Below are 17,284 nucleotides of genomic sequence, written 5' to 3'. Positions count from 1 at the left end.
CTATTTCTCCTCCTTCTCCTCCACCCTTCTAATTCTGGCCTACATGACTAACTCCAACTGAAAGCCCCACACGCCAGAGGTGGGAGCCCAAAGCACTGTAAGATTAAAAAAAAGACCACCTGCTCATCAAACTAAATTGTACTCACTGAAGGCAAGAATAGAGAGAATGGAAAGGGAAACAAATGAAAGGAAAGACAAGTCACCATTCTCCCTCTGTGATCTAGGCAGACAAAAGAACAAATTGTGTTTCTGCCTCATGGCAGCAAGCGTCAAAATTGATATAGGGTCCCACTCAGGGTTGTTTGTATTTGAGCATACTGATATAGGCTCCATCAGTTCCCACAAGAGAGCCAGAGAGGTGCAAGGACCTACCTCCCAGCCTTTCATCTAGGTTTCTTTGTATTATGCCCACTTGTGTCTGTTGTTTCTCTTGAGTAGAATTGACTGTTATTATTTCAAACAGCATTATCTTTATTAATGCCACAGGTCTCAGGACTGTGCACTCCCTAGGAGTCGGGTCTGGACAGAGCTGCAAGCAATCTCCCTAGATAAAAGCTCAGTAGAGAGCTGTATGCAAGCCAGACAGCCGGACGAGCCTTTACCCTCCCTCCTCATTCTCTGAGAGAAGTGTAGGCCCTACAAAGACTGAGATTTGACTTTAATCTTAGCTCTTTCATAAGGCATCTCAGCTGAGGGCAGGGCTCTAGAAGCCTATCAGAGTCACTTTGTGTCAGCCACGAGTCAGAACAAACAAGTGTAACGTTAGTAAAGAAAATAAAAAAACTTTCTATAATAATTCACGGAAAGTAAAATATACATGATCAAAAAGTTTTGAGAACTTGGAAGACTGAAATCACAATATACAGATACACAGTTTATAATGTTGGTGGCTCATATGTGCTCAGAAGTGAGGCCATTTTCCAAAGGCAGCCATGCATGATGAGTTATTTTAGAGGTGGTGTGGAGAGCTGACGTGTGGCCAGGTCAGGGCAGGGCAGGGGCTGGGGTCTCGGTTTAGTGCCTAAAGCTGCTTGCTCCAGTGAGGAACACAGCATCAGCTCCCAGCCAAACCCTGGACACTGATTTATGGGACATGCGGATTACCATCAAATCAGCCATAAGGACCACCCAGATAGTGGCACAGGACAACAGCCACGCAGACTCACAAAAGGCACACAGCTATTCGAATATACTTGCAGGCTAATAGTGACTAATATGGACATTGTTCAACAGACATCCACAAAACACCGAACCATTACTCAATGACACTTTAAATGCAAACACATATGCTGTTTAAGATGCAGTAAATATTGTAGATTAAGACTTTCTGGGACTAAATGAAAAGCTGCACATGCCATGGGTAATGGCTGGTTAACCACTCAAGTGCAGTGGGAGAAATGAGTTTGCTGAGCCTTCCTCACAACCACAAAGCGAGAGAGCCAGCTTCTCTCAGAGTTCATCTGCATCTACGGGATGTGCCTGGAGGATAATGGGTGATGTTCACACTGGCATTGATTTTCTTAACGGCGATGTGGACTCCTCTCACTCATATGCCATCGTTAATACTTTTCCACCAAGTCACACAATCCAATAACATGTCCTGAACCAAAGAGGAAAAAACACAAAAAGGACATTTCTCACTTGAAACGGCACTCAGCAACTCAGCCATAAGGGACCAGTTGGATGAGCTAAACAATATGACAAATCGGACATGGTACATTCCCTAGGCAAACACTGATCTCATACGGGAAGACTGCTAGGCAAACATTCACCTGCCCTAAGCTAATAACATGTGTGGGGACAAACACACACTTAAGCTTGTCAATACGCTGAAACAATGATGGGAATTAGATTGCACAATGACTAAATAAAAAAAGCATCAGAATTTTCTTTTAAAGGACCATCTCAGTGATAGTCACATGTAACATTTTTAATGACAAACTCACCGTATCATGAAAGAATGCAAGATTTGTATCAACAGAGGTAAATGGTGTTAACTTAGGCCATCACAATGCCTTTGGTAAGAGGACATGCACAGTGTACATTTTATTGTGCAAGAATCTAAAAAAAATATCTGCATGCTTTGTGTGTCAGGAAATCCTACTAAACAAATGGCACTTATTTGTCTCTAAGGCCTTTCTAACCTAGTTGAGCCAAGCTCCAGAGACAGCACCACGCTACACAGTGGGCACCCTTGACACTTCCTGACCACGTGACTCTCTCCAGCTGCCTTTTGATTGGTTGCTCTGAGACCAAGGGATTGAAGAGAAGAGGAAGCGGTAGTGGCAAAGGGTGGCGGGTAACTGCCTGGCAGCAGACACATGAGAAAAAAAAAAAAAGAAGAAATTCCTGCCCCATTGCCATGGAGATGAGTCAACAGCAGGTCGAGGGAGAGCAGAGAGGGCTGGGGGGCTGCAGGGCACTGGCTGACCTGCTGTAGTTAACAATTCATCCCCGTATCCGGCTCGCAAATGATTGGGCAAACATGGAGTGCCCTGGAGGCAAAAGGGCCCCAAGGGGCTGAGAGAGGGGCATTACCCCGGGGTGACACACTGACAGGCAGACAGAGGGTGGACCAGCTGAAAGAGGGAGTAAGGGATAGGGGCTACCAGTGTGGGGTGGGGGGGGTGAAGAGGCCTAATTGGAAGTGGGATAGTGGCGAGGCACACCGAGTACTGGGGGCTATAGTACAGTCACAAACGGTACTGATGGTTGTGCCCTTTTAAAGTAGCGTAATTAGACGACTTGTGTTAAGATGCCATTTTGAGGATGAGAACAATCTTTTAAGGACACCACAACAAACATCACCCTGGAAATTCGGTTTCTATTCATCATTCTAAGCTAAATGGTTAACAGCACTTGGCTACTTTTACTGTTGTGCCAACAGTAAAAGCAGGAGTTACGTCAGTTTTATAAGCCTAAACCACAGTAACACCATAAGTCTTTGGCATGTGTCCTCTTTGCTACAGAAGATTTTGCCACAAATGCGGCAAATAAAACACTCATGCACACTTTTAAGTTCACGGAAGGTTGATTTGCAATGGTTTAGAGGAGAAGACTCTAAAACTAAAACATCCCAAGCTCATCAAAAAAAGTTTGCAGTGACTTTGGAAACACAAACTCACCAGAAGATCGCTAGCATGCAATTAAAGGTCGAACTCTCATCTGAAGAATTTGGATTCCTTCACTGTAAAGACAAATCAGAAGAGGAAATATGTCAGTTCACACCTTGATAATATGCGGTACAATTACATTGCTTACACTTCGCTCTCCTTAACAGTGACAGAGTATCTAATACTCAACAGGTTTCAAACATTACCCACTGTGTAGTGGCGCAGACTCACATCCATAATGGATCAGAGTAAAAAATAACAGATGAGCGATGGGTGGATCTCATCAATGTCACATCATACAGACAAACCACAGGACTTCAATGCTGCACCTATTTTGGGCTAGACTTTACGTAGTGTTGGGTTCTGTCTCACTCAGCAGAAGTTCTCATATGTAACTTTACGCACTGTCACAACTTGGTCTGTTCCCCAGAATGGCAAACCAAATTTCATTATCCAATTGGCCGTCTTTGACTTTGAAGGATTGAAATGGCACTATTACAACAGGCCTTTCACTGGGCAGTGGTGTATAGAGGGTGTGTTAACAGAGCAGACCTTTTACTGGTCCTTCACTTCTACTAACGTCAGAGCACAGTGTTTTCAAAAACACAGCTGAAGCATGCCCTTCCTTTAGAATCCTCTCAGTAATAACGCAGCCAACAAATCTTATAAATGAAAAACAGAGCAACACTTACTGTGTCTGTGAGAAGAAGAAAAAAAGAGAGAACAGAAGGAAAACAAGAGGGAAAAGTGTAATTATGATAAACATAGCAGATGTTAAGAGTCACTTCTCGAAAGGTGTGTCATTCAGGGAGTTTGGGACAAACTTTTGGCTGCGGCTGAGCTCTAAATTTAGCATATTTGCTAAAATAAAAAGTGAGTTCAGTCGCTGGCACTGAGAGTTTGTCCTGCCCATTCGTGACCTCAGTGGTGCAGCCGGCGTCACTCGTGACGAAACACAAACCATATAAAACAACAAAAAAAGACCTCCTCAAATACTCAGTACATAAGGAAACAGGCACACTTTAGCGTTTCCTGTAAATGATCCGGTTAAATAAGGCAAGCCAAAAAACAACAAAAAAATATAGCTTCCTGCTTTCTATATTTAGAACAAAGTAAAAGTACAAATGTGCCTTTTACATAACTTCACAGAAAAAGATATAAAAAAAAGAGAATCATCTGTCTTTAGTTTCTGTGCATATTTGTTTTGTGTATCTAACGTGAATAGGAGACTGAGGATACATGAGTTTGCTGTATACATTCTGGAGATGAGCCTGTGTGTGTGTCAGAGCTGCAGAGGATGCCCTCGGGGATAAGATGAGGAGTAAATGAAGCAGAAGTCCCATCTAAGCTCAAAAGCATGTGTGTATCAAGGCTGTAACTAAAACACAAGCATAAACACAAGCGATGTTAGGGATTACACCCTGCAATACCACCGCAGGAAATCACTGACAGCACAGGTGTAACCATCATCGCGGACGCATTCTTCCCCGTCTCCACTCTGCCAGCGGAGGCCTGATTGGCAGCTCATTCTCCACGTTCGTTGGCTGCATGAAACCTGTGTAAACATCGTGTGGGCATTTGTGTGTGGGACATACAGGTGAGGAGAACACACACAAAGAAGGATTACTGTGGCCTAACATCGCGTCAAAGATGCCTTGCAGCACAATACCACACAGTCTCTCGAAGACTTATTATTTCCCCCGAAATCTTTTCCTTCCTTTGCCTTTAGAGTCGAGTCCAATCTGAAACAAACAATACGTAAAATATCCACTAAATGTGGGTTGTTGTATCTATTACGATCTTCTTTACACTGGTCGGATAAGTTTAAGACTTCACGTTTAGAAAGCAGGAGGAACAGAATTTAGTGTGAGCTGCAGGAAAGGAAAAAAGGGAGGAAAGCACATTTCCTCAGCAAACAGCACCCTCTAGAGTGACACAATTCATTCAATCCTGCATCTCACTCCTGGTCTCTGCATGACGTGCAGAAAACGTTGCTCAAGCACAGGATTAATCAGCAACATTTGCTTTACTTAAAATGCAGATAATTCCGTTTAAAACGTCAGGCTTGTGGTTATTTCTTTGGTTTTCTTTGAGACACTAACTAAGCAGGTTGCCTTGTTCTCTGGATTATTTGTGAGCCACATTATAGAGGTAAGAGTGAACCTTTCGTTTTCCCAATGCGAGCTGATAATGAGACAGGCCATTATTAAGATGTTTGCTTTAATCGTGTGCAGGGTTATTAGGTGCAGTTTACAGTACACAAGAGAGATTAAGTTAGGCCACGCATGATGGAAAGAGCTGAGGAGCCCCACGATAAGCCAGCTACCCCACAACTGTGAAGTGGGCTGAGAAATATGAGCGCACAGCAGGACACGAAACGCAGCAAGACAAACCATTTTCCCTCCTCTCTCTCTTTCTCCCTCTCTCTCGCCTTCTTTCTATCTCATTTTCTCTCTCCTTTTGCCCCAAATCATGTTACACAACTGCCAAGGAATGCCTGCTATATCAAAGAGAGACTTAAAACGAGCACAAAAGAAAAGAACAGTAAAGAGTGGATCGCAGAGGCAACTATGGAAGCAGTAGGTGTTTGATTCTTTTATGTTTGTAGAAAAGAAAAACATGGCAGGGAGCTTGGCATTAGTGTAACAGTGACACACAAGTCCGAACACATACACGCCTGACTGCTTAACAAATGCTTGTATAAACTAAATCAGACTGAGACACACAGCACGGAGCACCAAGCAGGGAGCCCCTACATGTTTCCTATATATTTTTTTTCCATGCCATTAATAAAAAAACACATTGGGCTGTTTCATTACATTTTGTTGGAATAAAGGGAGTGCTTAAAAATCCATCATTTTATGAGTGCTCAAACTTTCCCACAGAATTCCCACCATTTTCCGTGCGTTTGACCCAAACGCATTAAAGTAGCACTCAATTAGGCTGGCACACGGAGCCAAACCGGGGCGTTCGTTTGCTGCTTAATCATGACACACAGCAGCCACCAACAGAGATTGCGAGACCTGTTGTGCATGAATAGAAACAATTCCCTGCGTGAAGACAATGGGGAATCTAAAAACGGAATAAATAATATGTTTTAATGTTTAGAGAGAATGTAAGGATTCAGCTAAAGTTAAGAATGAGTGGGACTGTCCTGAAAAATCAGGTGGGTCACACTCACATCCTTCAGCAAAAGGTAAAAAGCTGTATGTGTGTGTGACTGCATGTTTGTCTGTGTGTATGTCAAGTTAGCAGAAGGTCGGAGCGGTGAAGTATTAGAGCGCTGTTTGCTCTCTTCCATTCTTCCATGTACTCTTGGGGATCAGTTTGTTTGAGAGTTTGAACAGTGACGTGTGAAACCCGTAAAAACAGGACATAGCGCCACACTATTTGCTCAAGAACACCCAGAGAATGGACTGCCATTACAAAACAAATCCCGCCCGCATTCCTCCTGTCCATCAAACCCTACCTGTTGAACAACATTTGACATGGAGCGGGAAAGGTAGCTTGCAGAAGGACTTCAATTTATTAAAAGTTTTTGACACTACAGCTCACTCCTCCTCCGCGTACATGTCAATGCACACATCCGCAAAGTGTAATAGGAACACAGTATCTGCTCTGGACATTATTTCTAATGTATGAAACTTGCTGTACTTCCACAAAGAGGATAAATTGAATGTCACTGACATTTGATACATCAGTGGCTATTTTGTAATGTTGAATTTTAATCTCTTCTGTCTGTTATCAGTGTTTTCAGCAGACGTGCCCAAAGTGCTATTACTGCTATTAGTATTTTTATTATGCGACTTCAAATGGGGATGATTACTCAGCTCCATTATGCAATTTTGATTCTTAACAAAACTACAGATGACTGTGCCGAACACTGTTACTGTAACAGAGTGCATATTACTCATCTCTTCATTGGTTGCCACACATTTTAGAGGATGCTGGAATTCTTCTGGTATCTTTATGTCACATGAAATCAGCTGATTTCTCTAAAAAGCTGTTAAATAATTTTTAGCATTTTCTTCGTTTATTTGTTTGCTTGGTTTTTTTTTTCGTTTTTATTGAGAAACAATGCCTAACAAATGTGTGACATGTCAAAAACTTTACATAATTTTTTGGTTGATGGAATTAACCAACTGGAACAGAATAAGTGGAAAGAGGCAGAACTAGATTCCAGTCCCTTCCCCTTTCTTTCCTGCCGTCACCCTCATATTAGAGGAGCCACTGGGAGAACTGGATGTGATTTGTATGTGTGTTTTTGAAGAGGGGTGCTCATAAACAGCCATGAAAGGGGCCCCTCTATTCAGCCGGCCAGGCGAGATGCGCTTCACTGGGCCGGCCTTTTGTTTTCCCCTGGTTCACAAAACCTTAAGCATGGAAAAAAAAGGGGGTTGATTCTCTTGATGTGTGCAGGCCCAAATGATGCCATTAGATTGGTGCCCGTTTTGGGTGAAAAAGGCTTCAGTAGCGCTTGAAGTGATTTAAAAGATGCAGGAGAGAGCGGCCCACAAATCCTGTTTGATAATAACGCCGGAGGAGAATGGGGAGGCAAAATGCCAAGCTAGTGATCATTCTATAGTATGCAAAATTGCTCTCAACCCTATGAGTGCCATGGATGTTAAAACAAAAGATGAGGAACATTCCTTTATCACGTGATGAGGGTCAATGTGCTGTGGTGGTGTGTGGGGTCAGGAAGTTCAACAAACTTCCCACGCTGCCTTTCACCACAAGACCATGGTTAAAGCCTGTGACACTTCATTATAGGCAGGGGAATTTTGTTTCCCAAAGGGGCAGTGCCTCAGTGCCCATACAAGGATGAGCCATAAGGAAAAAGAAGAAACAAAAAGCAACAATTAAAAAAACAACCATACTAAATTTCCTCATTCACGTGGCAGGACTAACACATCAATTACACAAAAGAACGTCTGGGAAAACATTCCCACACTGTCCTTCATGTGGAGTCTAGAGAAAATATCAAGGTACTGTATTTTAGTGTCACAAGAAAAAATAACAATACTCTACTGAACATGTGTTTCTGTAATGCGACAAAGATGAAATTTTCTTGAACATCTAAAATTAGAACGGCTATTATTCTGGTTAAGTCGATGGTAAAACAGTGGCGCTGACGTTGTGGAGATCATGTCACCACAGTCCTGTCTGTCAACAGCAATCAAAGAAGTATGAGAACCTGGCAGTGTCAACAATGGGGTAGTGCCAAACAAAACCACTTGTTGTGAGTAAAAAGACAACAAAAAAAAACATGTATGAATTTTATTAGGGGAGACTTTTGACATGGATTAACATATTCTGACGTGAAAATTTTACTCAAATGTGCTTCAGGTTGTTGGGTTTCCCCCCCACTTGGCATGATTATCAGGTGTCTGTCCTGCTAAGCAATATTACCTAGACTGAGGAATGGCCCAAATACCTCTTTTATCAGTGCACATTAGAAACACAGTTTAAAAAGTTTGAGATAAAGTTTCTGCTGTAGATAACAGTCACTTCTTGGATGTATAGACAGTGTATCCACATGAAGATACTGTTTCCTACATGATATCTATCAGCTTATTCTCAAGGTTTGTGCTTCACTGAGGAGGATACAGAAGTTCAGTCCTATCAGTTCTACCATACGTAATTATCTTATTACCTTTAGTTTTAGGAATAGATCTGGTGGCATGGCACCACTGTGGCTGTTTCTCAAAAGCTTGAGAGCATTATGTTTCCCACACTTGTTTATTAAAATGATATGGAGATATTTTTTTCTTTCCAGGAATGCAGCCACAGCTGTCAGATTAAATATCTGTAGTCCATATTGATGGGGGGAAAGCCGTGTTTACATTTATACTCTGAATTGTTCTTAAAATCAATCTAGTCTCTAGTTCATTTGAAAAAACAAAACTAAACAAGAAGTTAATTTATTTCAGAATTTTATTATCAAAGGTGAATTTGAATATATTCTATATTTCAAGTGTTTTGTGTATTATTTTTGGATGATTATAGCTTATAGCTCACAGAAATCTGAAATTGTGCATCTCAAATTCTTAGAATATTCCATTTCAAGTTTGAGAAAATGCATCAAGAGCCACCATGCACAGATATTTTATGTTGCTCACTGGTCCAAAATCCTCTTTTCATATGAAATTATATTTTGCATTTTATTTGGAAATTAAGATACTAGTTTATGAAAAAAGTGTGGAAAGAAACAGATACAAAGGTCATCTGTTGGTTGCTGGTTTACCCTGTTTTATCAAGTCCAAAATCAACGTAGATGTATGCCAGAGGATTTTAAAGCACTTCCTGCTTCCATCTGCTAGCAAGCTTTATGGAGATGCCAATTTCCTTTAAAAGCAGCACTCTAACATCTGCCCACAGAACCAAAACTACAACCAAATGATTTGCTGACTATATTATTACTGTCTTTGGCTGACTACACAACGTGCTTGACCTGAACCCCACAGAGAATGTATGTTGTATTGTCGAGAGCAAGATGAGAAACACTCAATCCAAAACTTACAGAAGCCCGCTATCAAAGCAACCTGGGTTTCAATAACATCTCAGTAGAGCCATAAGCTGACGGCCTCGATGCCACACTGCACTGATGCTGCTAAAATTTCAATCGATTAAACAGTTGTGAGAAATATTGCAGAAACTCAAATGTTGACAATTTATTTATGGCCAAATATGTCTTGGTTTTGTGCCTGCTTGAATCACATTCATTTCAGGATTTTCTGACATATTAACATCAGCACGATGGAAATCTGGACAAATGGACATACAACCCCAAAACACAATGTCTCCAGGGTAACGGAGTCATTTTTGTTGTGTTTACTCTAAATGCAAAAATTCTCATGACACCCCTACATTTAGTCTCTGCCCTTGATAATGCAAAACAACACAGGTTCTTATTGTCTTAATGTTTCTTTGCAAAATCTAGTAGCCAATTCCCACCTAAGCCCATGGTGTCAGTGGAAGTGTTTTCCAGGATGCTTATGGATCCTGTGGCCTCCTAGCAATAAGACTGAGAGAAAGTCAGAAGGAGACCCTCAGCAAACTCAGTGTTAGCTAACAATAATGCCTTAGTTCCAGATATCAGGCCATCTCACCACAGACCACATGTGGGATAGCTGGACACAGGTAATCAGGGCTGTCAGAATAGGACCAGTTCCTCTTGCAAAAACTATAAACCACCAGCTACACCCTACTAAACTATTTCTACTGTATACACAAGATAGAACATTGTAAAAAGAAAAAAAAGGAAAGAAAGAAAGAAAACACATTATATGATTATCATTTTAAAGTGGTGACAGCTCAATTCCTTTTTCCTAGAAATCTTTAAACAGGCTCACTTTGAGCCACAGTCAGTAATATAAAGCAAACATTTCCCTCTTCTCCTCTCAAGTGACACTCCTTTTACAAGTTTTGCTACAGACTCTCTGTCGAACCGGTTGGTGGTGAAATATCTGTCCATTGTGAAGCCTGTTGTCATAGATACACCCAGGTGTAGCTCGTGGGCCAAAGCTGAAGAATCAGAAAGCCAAGGCACTCGCTAATCCTTCGCCATACCACAGTGTGTCAATAATCAGGAATGCACTGCTTAAACTGAAGCATTGTTCCTCTGCCAACAAAATCACAAATATAACCACTGATACTGCCTTTGGGCACTGCCGTCTTTGGGACGGGAGAAGAGATGGATTGAAGAGAAACAATGAGAAGTCAATGATGGCAAAAGGAAGCTTTGATATCTTTCCAGGGAGCTTAATACTGTCCACAGCATAAAACTTTCTACTGGGGTACGTGGGGGATGTGTACAGTTGTGAATGACAAAGCAATAGCTTCTTCATACAGTAGGACAAAGTCGGAGCTCCAGAGAAGACCAGCTGCCGTCAACAGATGGATTACTTTGAAGTAGCTCTGTGCCGTAAGACAGCAGGAAATATCCTCTTGATGTCTTTGAACCCATTAGACTCTGATTCATAATAGAAAGTTTAATGAAAAAATAATCTCACAAGCACTTATACACATGCACCTGACAAAGGGGGTCTGATCTTGGTGGACAAAAGCCCTCTGAGACAAACCAGTGATTCCCCGGAGTTTATCTGTCAGACTATTATTTTTACGACTTTTATCTTGAGGATGGAATGTGGAAAGCTGCCATTTTGAGGATGACTCGAGAGGTGTCTAAAATCATTTCTCACTCGTGTTATTATCTTTACGTCTCCCACTTTCAATAAACTACATGGTAGCTGACAAGTTGAAGAGTCATCTTGGCAAACGCCACTAGGAACTAAACCGTCTTAAACCACAGACATGCAGACATGAGCAGTTCTGAGCCTATCCTATGTACGACAAGACAATAGCTCGCCTGTTGTCTCTGCTTATCCTCCTTCTCTTCTTCCTGTGTGTTTGCGAGCGCATATGTGTGTTTTCACATATTGCGACATCACAGAAGAAAGATGCGCAGAATGGGGCAAACGGATGCGGCCAAAGTGGTGAGACCATTGTGGAACGCCGTGGGGATGAAAAGGTCCTCCTGAGAGCTTTATTGTGTGATGGGACTTGCCGCAGCCAGTTCTGTTTCCCCAAGATGCAAGGCCTTGGTGCAAAGCCGCAGCCGCAACAATGAACATCTTTGTCAAGCAGCGCTATTATCTTTATACATTACTGTAAATGACAGGAGAGTGTAGTACAGTGCATATTACATTTAATGAGCTCCAGGTATGTGTCTGTCGTTAAAAAAAAAGGCTAATTTAAACATCTGCAGATCTTAGCTCAGTGTTTAAGAGGATGTACTGTGTTGATCAGAAAGCTTATACCAAAGAAAATGAGTGCATTACACAGTCCACGCAGTCTGTTCAGTTATCTGACTACCATTGTTTCTAAAAGCACCTGTGCAGAAGATGCATAATTAAAACTCTTAATCTTGGGTGATGTAATAGATAAGTAGATATGGTGCAAAACCCACGAGCACAAAAGCTGCAATGAGCTTCTTGTGCAATTCAGTGCTTCCTCCATCAATCTCTCTCATACTGACTATGATCCTATAAATACAAGTTTGTGTTTTTTTAGACATAGTTTTGCCTTTGAATATATGAAGACTTAATATATGGATTTATATTGGTCACTCTTCATTTTGAAACCAAATAAACAACAACAAAAACCCTGTAGCTGTCACTCTTACCTGCGCACACTATAGATTAGATACACGATTAAAGCACATTTGGTGCACATGAAAACTATGCAAATATTCTCAACTGAACAAAACAAATACTTATATGTTTATATGCACACACTTGGCACTCTTTACTCGGTATAAACGCCTAAAAAATTAAAAGCACTGCTCAACTTGTTAAGTCAACGGGTCAAAGACAATGAGACAGGAAGCACTTGACTCTCTCAGCTAAATTACACCTCAACCTGAACTTGACCTCTCAGTCACCTGATTTAAGCACCTGCATATCAGACAGAGCTGCTTGGTTGAAGATTATCTGACCCCAAACTGAAGAACTTGGCCCTCCTCACTTGGCAAGTGCTTACTCGTCCTGATGTCATGCATCTAATTGCTTGCACTGCGTGGGATATGAAGTCTGATATAAGGTACATTGTTGTGTGCACAGGCTTGTGTGTGTGTGTGTATGAGTTTGTCATCAAGCTAACACTTGCCTGCAGCAAGATACACATATACACTCATGTCTTCACCCGCCACAACCTATCATTACCACTGTCACGTAGCCACCTCCGCAGAAGGCCTCACAAGTCCTAACAACCACCGGCGCACACACCTGGAGGGCCAAACACTTAGTTCCCAGCCTTTTCCTTCATAGAAACAGCCTTTTAACGCACACATACATAAACAGACACACACACACATACACACACAAACACCTATTCATATCCTGCAGCCTCAGCTTCTGCCCTGCACCTCCCATTTGCTGTAAAATCTGTCTCACTTTTCTATCTCCCAAACCGCAAATGTTTTAGTACTATTTAATTTATTTCCTTCGTTATCATTTCCCCACAAGGTGAGTGAATCAGCACACAACCTGCAGAGCCCAGTTGGCAGCCACATCCAGGCTGCTCCTGTGACTAGACAAACAACAGGCCACAGTATGTACTCTAAAGCAAACAGTTTGGAGAAATGGAATCAGATAAGTTGAACAGTTCAACTCAACGGAAGAAATGAACTCTCTCATACAGTTTCAATAGCAAATTATGAATCCTTAAACCTGATATTTTAAATGCGATGCCTTCCTCGTGTAGATTTCTTCATCCATGATGGCCATTGTTATTTGAGAGTGAAAGAACATATAAACCCACTAAGTAAACGTGGATAACAATACACACAGTACACATAGCACAGCTCACCTGGTACCCATATACCACCTTAAAAAAAAGAAAAGAAAAAAAGGCAAATATCTGAAGATCACAGCCTGCTGTTTAATGGGTTCTCTCTGCAAACACGTCATCTAATCAGGGTTAATCAGAGGATCAATCAAAGAAGGCTGCTGGGACGCGCTGCCCCAACAAACTCTTTCAAAGGACACGGATCACTGTAATGTTTGCCCCCCTTTATCTTCTGTCACGTTAATAGAGTTGTGTTAGGCCCTCGCTCGTTCTGCACTATGTCCTAGTCAGAGACGGCTTAGTGTGTAGCAACCTGTTCTGATAGGTATGTCAAAGCTGAAACTCACAAGCTTTACAGGCAAACTGTGCAGAAGGAAAATCAAGAAAAACAGCATGTCACACCTTACCAGTTTCTAATCCCAGAAACCAAAAGCAAATTATCTCCAGTGCCAATGTTCTTAAGACTGACAAAACTTTCTGTAGGAAATTGTAGCATACTGCTTAGTCATACATTACAGATATTGGAGGTTTGTATAAAGTACAAATTGGCTAAAAGTAGAAATTTGCTGCTGCACATTGAAGGTTAAAGAGTCTTGTGCTTTCTCTTACTTGCACCTCTTTGCAGACAGAAGCAATGGTCTTCAGCAAGGTTAGGCTTTCTTCTCTCTGCCTTCATTATGTCTTGGCATGAGCATGCTGCTTATGCACATGTATATAGAACACTATGTGTTATAAATGATCTCATAGAATACATAGCAAATGGATCTGGGTAACATCAGTCGCAAATTTTGGCCCTTAGAGCTTCAATAAATGTTCTCTGCTTCAGTAACATACAACAATATACAGGTCCACTGTCCACACTCACTAACACTTACACAACCAATCCACGGCATGCTAAACTTAATGTTAGTCAGGGCATAACTGCACAAATATGTATGTGTGTGCATGTTTCTTTGTGACAGGCGTGAAAACACGGCAAAGCATGACGTGGCAAGGTGGTTTTGTTGCTCACAAATCAATAACGCTCCACTTTTTTGAATGTCTTTATAGCTTTTGGGCAGACTTTTGGAAATATACTCCACTTCTCCAAAGGTAGAGGCATAGGAGGTGACTGCTGTGAGAAATATGCAGAGCTGTCTCCATTTAGAGGACTGAGAAAAGATCCAGCCTCAGGATACGAGTATGTGTCTGTATATATGTGTATGTGTGAGTGTGTGTGTGTGTAAATGCAGAGGGCTCAGGCATGATCAAACAAAGCACACCCAGGTACAGTATGCCATCTGCACTTCCCCCATCCCCCCCAAAAAAGTACTCTCCTCCACCCTCTGCATCTCCAAGTGGAGTCTTTGCACTACATGGCGTATCAGAATGAAAGAGGCCTTGTCTAAGAGGCTAATCCTTGGGCGATTAGTCAACGCGTCTCGATTAAAAGCTAGCAGAGCTGCCACACCACACCCCCATCCTTCAACCCCCCTCAATGGAAATGGCAGTCCACAGGTGTCCCTACAATGCCTGCCTCATTAGGAAAAAATGAGAGATGGGAGGTTGGTCAGGGCTGACTTTTACATGAGACAGAGGAGTGGAACGCGGCAGGGGCAAGGCCCGAACAATCTCTCACAGACCAGGAGTAGCAGGAATGCCAACGCAGCAACTCTGCAAGAATATGATTTTTTTTAAATGCAACAACAATAACAACAAAAAAGATTTTGTTTCCATTAATTTTGCTTTGCAAACGGAGTCAGTTGCATGCATTGATTAAATTTACTTTTTTTTTTCTTTCCTAAAGATGCAAGAGCAACAGAAGTCAGTGAGAGAGAGAGAAAGTGAGGCAAACAATGAAGGAGTGCACACTGTGCAGTATATTTTTGACAGATTATCCCCTCATCAGCCAATGTTTTCAGTAAACAGTCGTCTGAATTGGAAGGATTGAGAGAAAAGACGGGTGTTTCGAGTAATCAGCCCCATACACCCTCACTTTCCATCAACATAAACACCTCACTTCAGGAGTATTCCCATGCCCGAGCATGTCGCCATGACTAAAATATTGTGATTGATGACAATGTACACAATTTGAATGCTTAGAAAAAAGCTTCAATGAAGACACAGTCCACAGCAAAAATACAGTATGTTTGTGCTGAATTACATGACTGAATCCAAGACCTTTATACTGAGCTTGAAAGTGGGATTTTTATATTGTGTTCTTCAGCGTGTAAAGGCATACAGTAGGTGCTTATTACATGAGAGGTGTGTCAGAAGTTGCTACGTGCATCCTGAAAATCTCTCCACTTTACAACTGACATTTTTTTCCACCTGTCAAATACAAGCCAACAAAATGATCAATTTATGTGATTACAAATAAATTGTACGTAATTATCAGGGCTTCACTTCCTCCATTGTCATTTTGAGTCTGAGCCATTTTTCTTAATCTGCTCCTAGTTAACCCGTGGCAGCAGGAAATGACCTTTGGGCCGGGTGACAGACTACTGTACTTCCCCAATCACATCCATCGTGTGCCTAACCTTGAATGAAAGCTTAAAAGGGGAGGGGTTTTTCTTTGGAGTCTGGACACAGGGAGGAATCACTTACCACTTTCCCCAAGAGACCCCAGTGGAGCTAAACAGAGACGGGATTCAAATAACAATAGTGGAAGGGGGAGGGGCTGAATGCTTCCTGAGATCACATGTTGTTAGAAAGACCACATCACTTGCCAGCCGGGCAGCCAGGCTGGCTGTATGCGGAGGTCCACGGGGTGAGAACACACATGGTTTCAGTTTGGCCTGGTGTAGTACCGGGAGGAAAGAAGGGGCCTGGTAGCAGGAACCCTCCAATTCTCACTTCCTGCTTCTGCTGGAAAGATGATCTGCGCGCCTGCCATCACCATCAACACAGAGCACAGTGTTCACGCAGCAGCCGAGGGGATGGCATGTTCATGCGCAGGGCAACCCATCACACCAAATCAGGCTGTCAGCACCCTGAAATCCGGGCTGGTGTATTTCCCCTAACGAGATGGCGGAACAGAGCAAAGACAATCCCATTCAATCATGCCGCCAAGTCTCCTGTGACACACAGGAGCCTGTTAGCTGTGTCATTTATACAGGAAGTAGCTTTCAAACAAATTAAAACGCATCAAGTTAAACAGAGTAGCCACTTTTTTTGGTTGGCTGTTTTTTTTATTAGTATTATTCTTTTCTGAACTACATGTGACACGTAGAAATTACCGTAAGTGTGACAAAAGGGCTATGTATTGACAAAATGGAGAGAAGGCATAATGATAGGCTTGTGCAACCGTGTCAACTAACTTTACTACCTGAAAGCCAGATCAGTGTCACTCAAACAGCTTCTGAATGAAAGAACTCCAGGTGACCTCTCGGTCCCTCCTCGGCAGCGGAAGATGACTAACCTCCGCAAATCACGGGTTGCATTCGAGTAAAATAAACACAGAGCACTAATAAAAACCACTGGAGCGAGAAGTTTGTATGTATGCAGCATTGACCCAAATCTGAAGTAAAGATTTTAAAAATCAGAAAAAAAAACAGCTGCAGTGAACCGCTGCACAATTTGCAGAAATAAACAGCTTTTGGGTACTGACAATGTATGATGTGTGTGGTAATGTGTGTGCTTTCATGTGTGCTGCTAAAGCCTTAGCAGCATTGTTTATACTCTGCTGTGTCTGGGTCAGCAGGGTCCTTGACTGAATTCTTGCCTCAGCATGCCGACAGTTTTAATAGTGTTGTTGCAGGAGGAGGAATGATTACATTATAAAAAAATATGCCACACCATATGTCCTTGTAAGAGCCCAAACCACACACAATAAAATCCAGCAG

The 17,284-nt window shown here is 42.0% G+C and overlaps 1 long non-coding RNA gene across 1 annotated transcript in view; it reads right to left on the bottom strand.

Annotated features, from left to right (window-relative positions):
- The window catches only part of LOC102796266 (uncharacterized), a 47,220-nt gene that overhangs the window by 11,737 nt on the left and 18,199 nt on the right, over window positions 1–17,284 (bottom strand). The window contains exon 4 of the long non-coding RNA XR_015718991.1: window positions 3,126–3,187. This is a non-coding gene — a long non-coding RNA (uncharacterized LOC102796266). The remainder of the gene's footprint in view (window positions 1–3,125; window positions 3,188–17,284) is intronic.

Source organism: Neolamprologus brichardi, chromosome 4 (assembly GCF_056152115.1).
Source record: "Neolamprologus brichardi isolate AB-2024 chromosome 4, ASM5615211v1, whole genome shotgun sequence".
In the NCBI taxonomy this organism is placed as follows: Eukaryota; Metazoa; Chordata; class Actinopteri; order Cichliformes; family Cichlidae; genus Neolamprologus; species Neolamprologus brichardi.
Note: the sequence above shows the minus strand (reverse complement) of the source record. Positions and strands in the feature narration are given on the sequence as shown.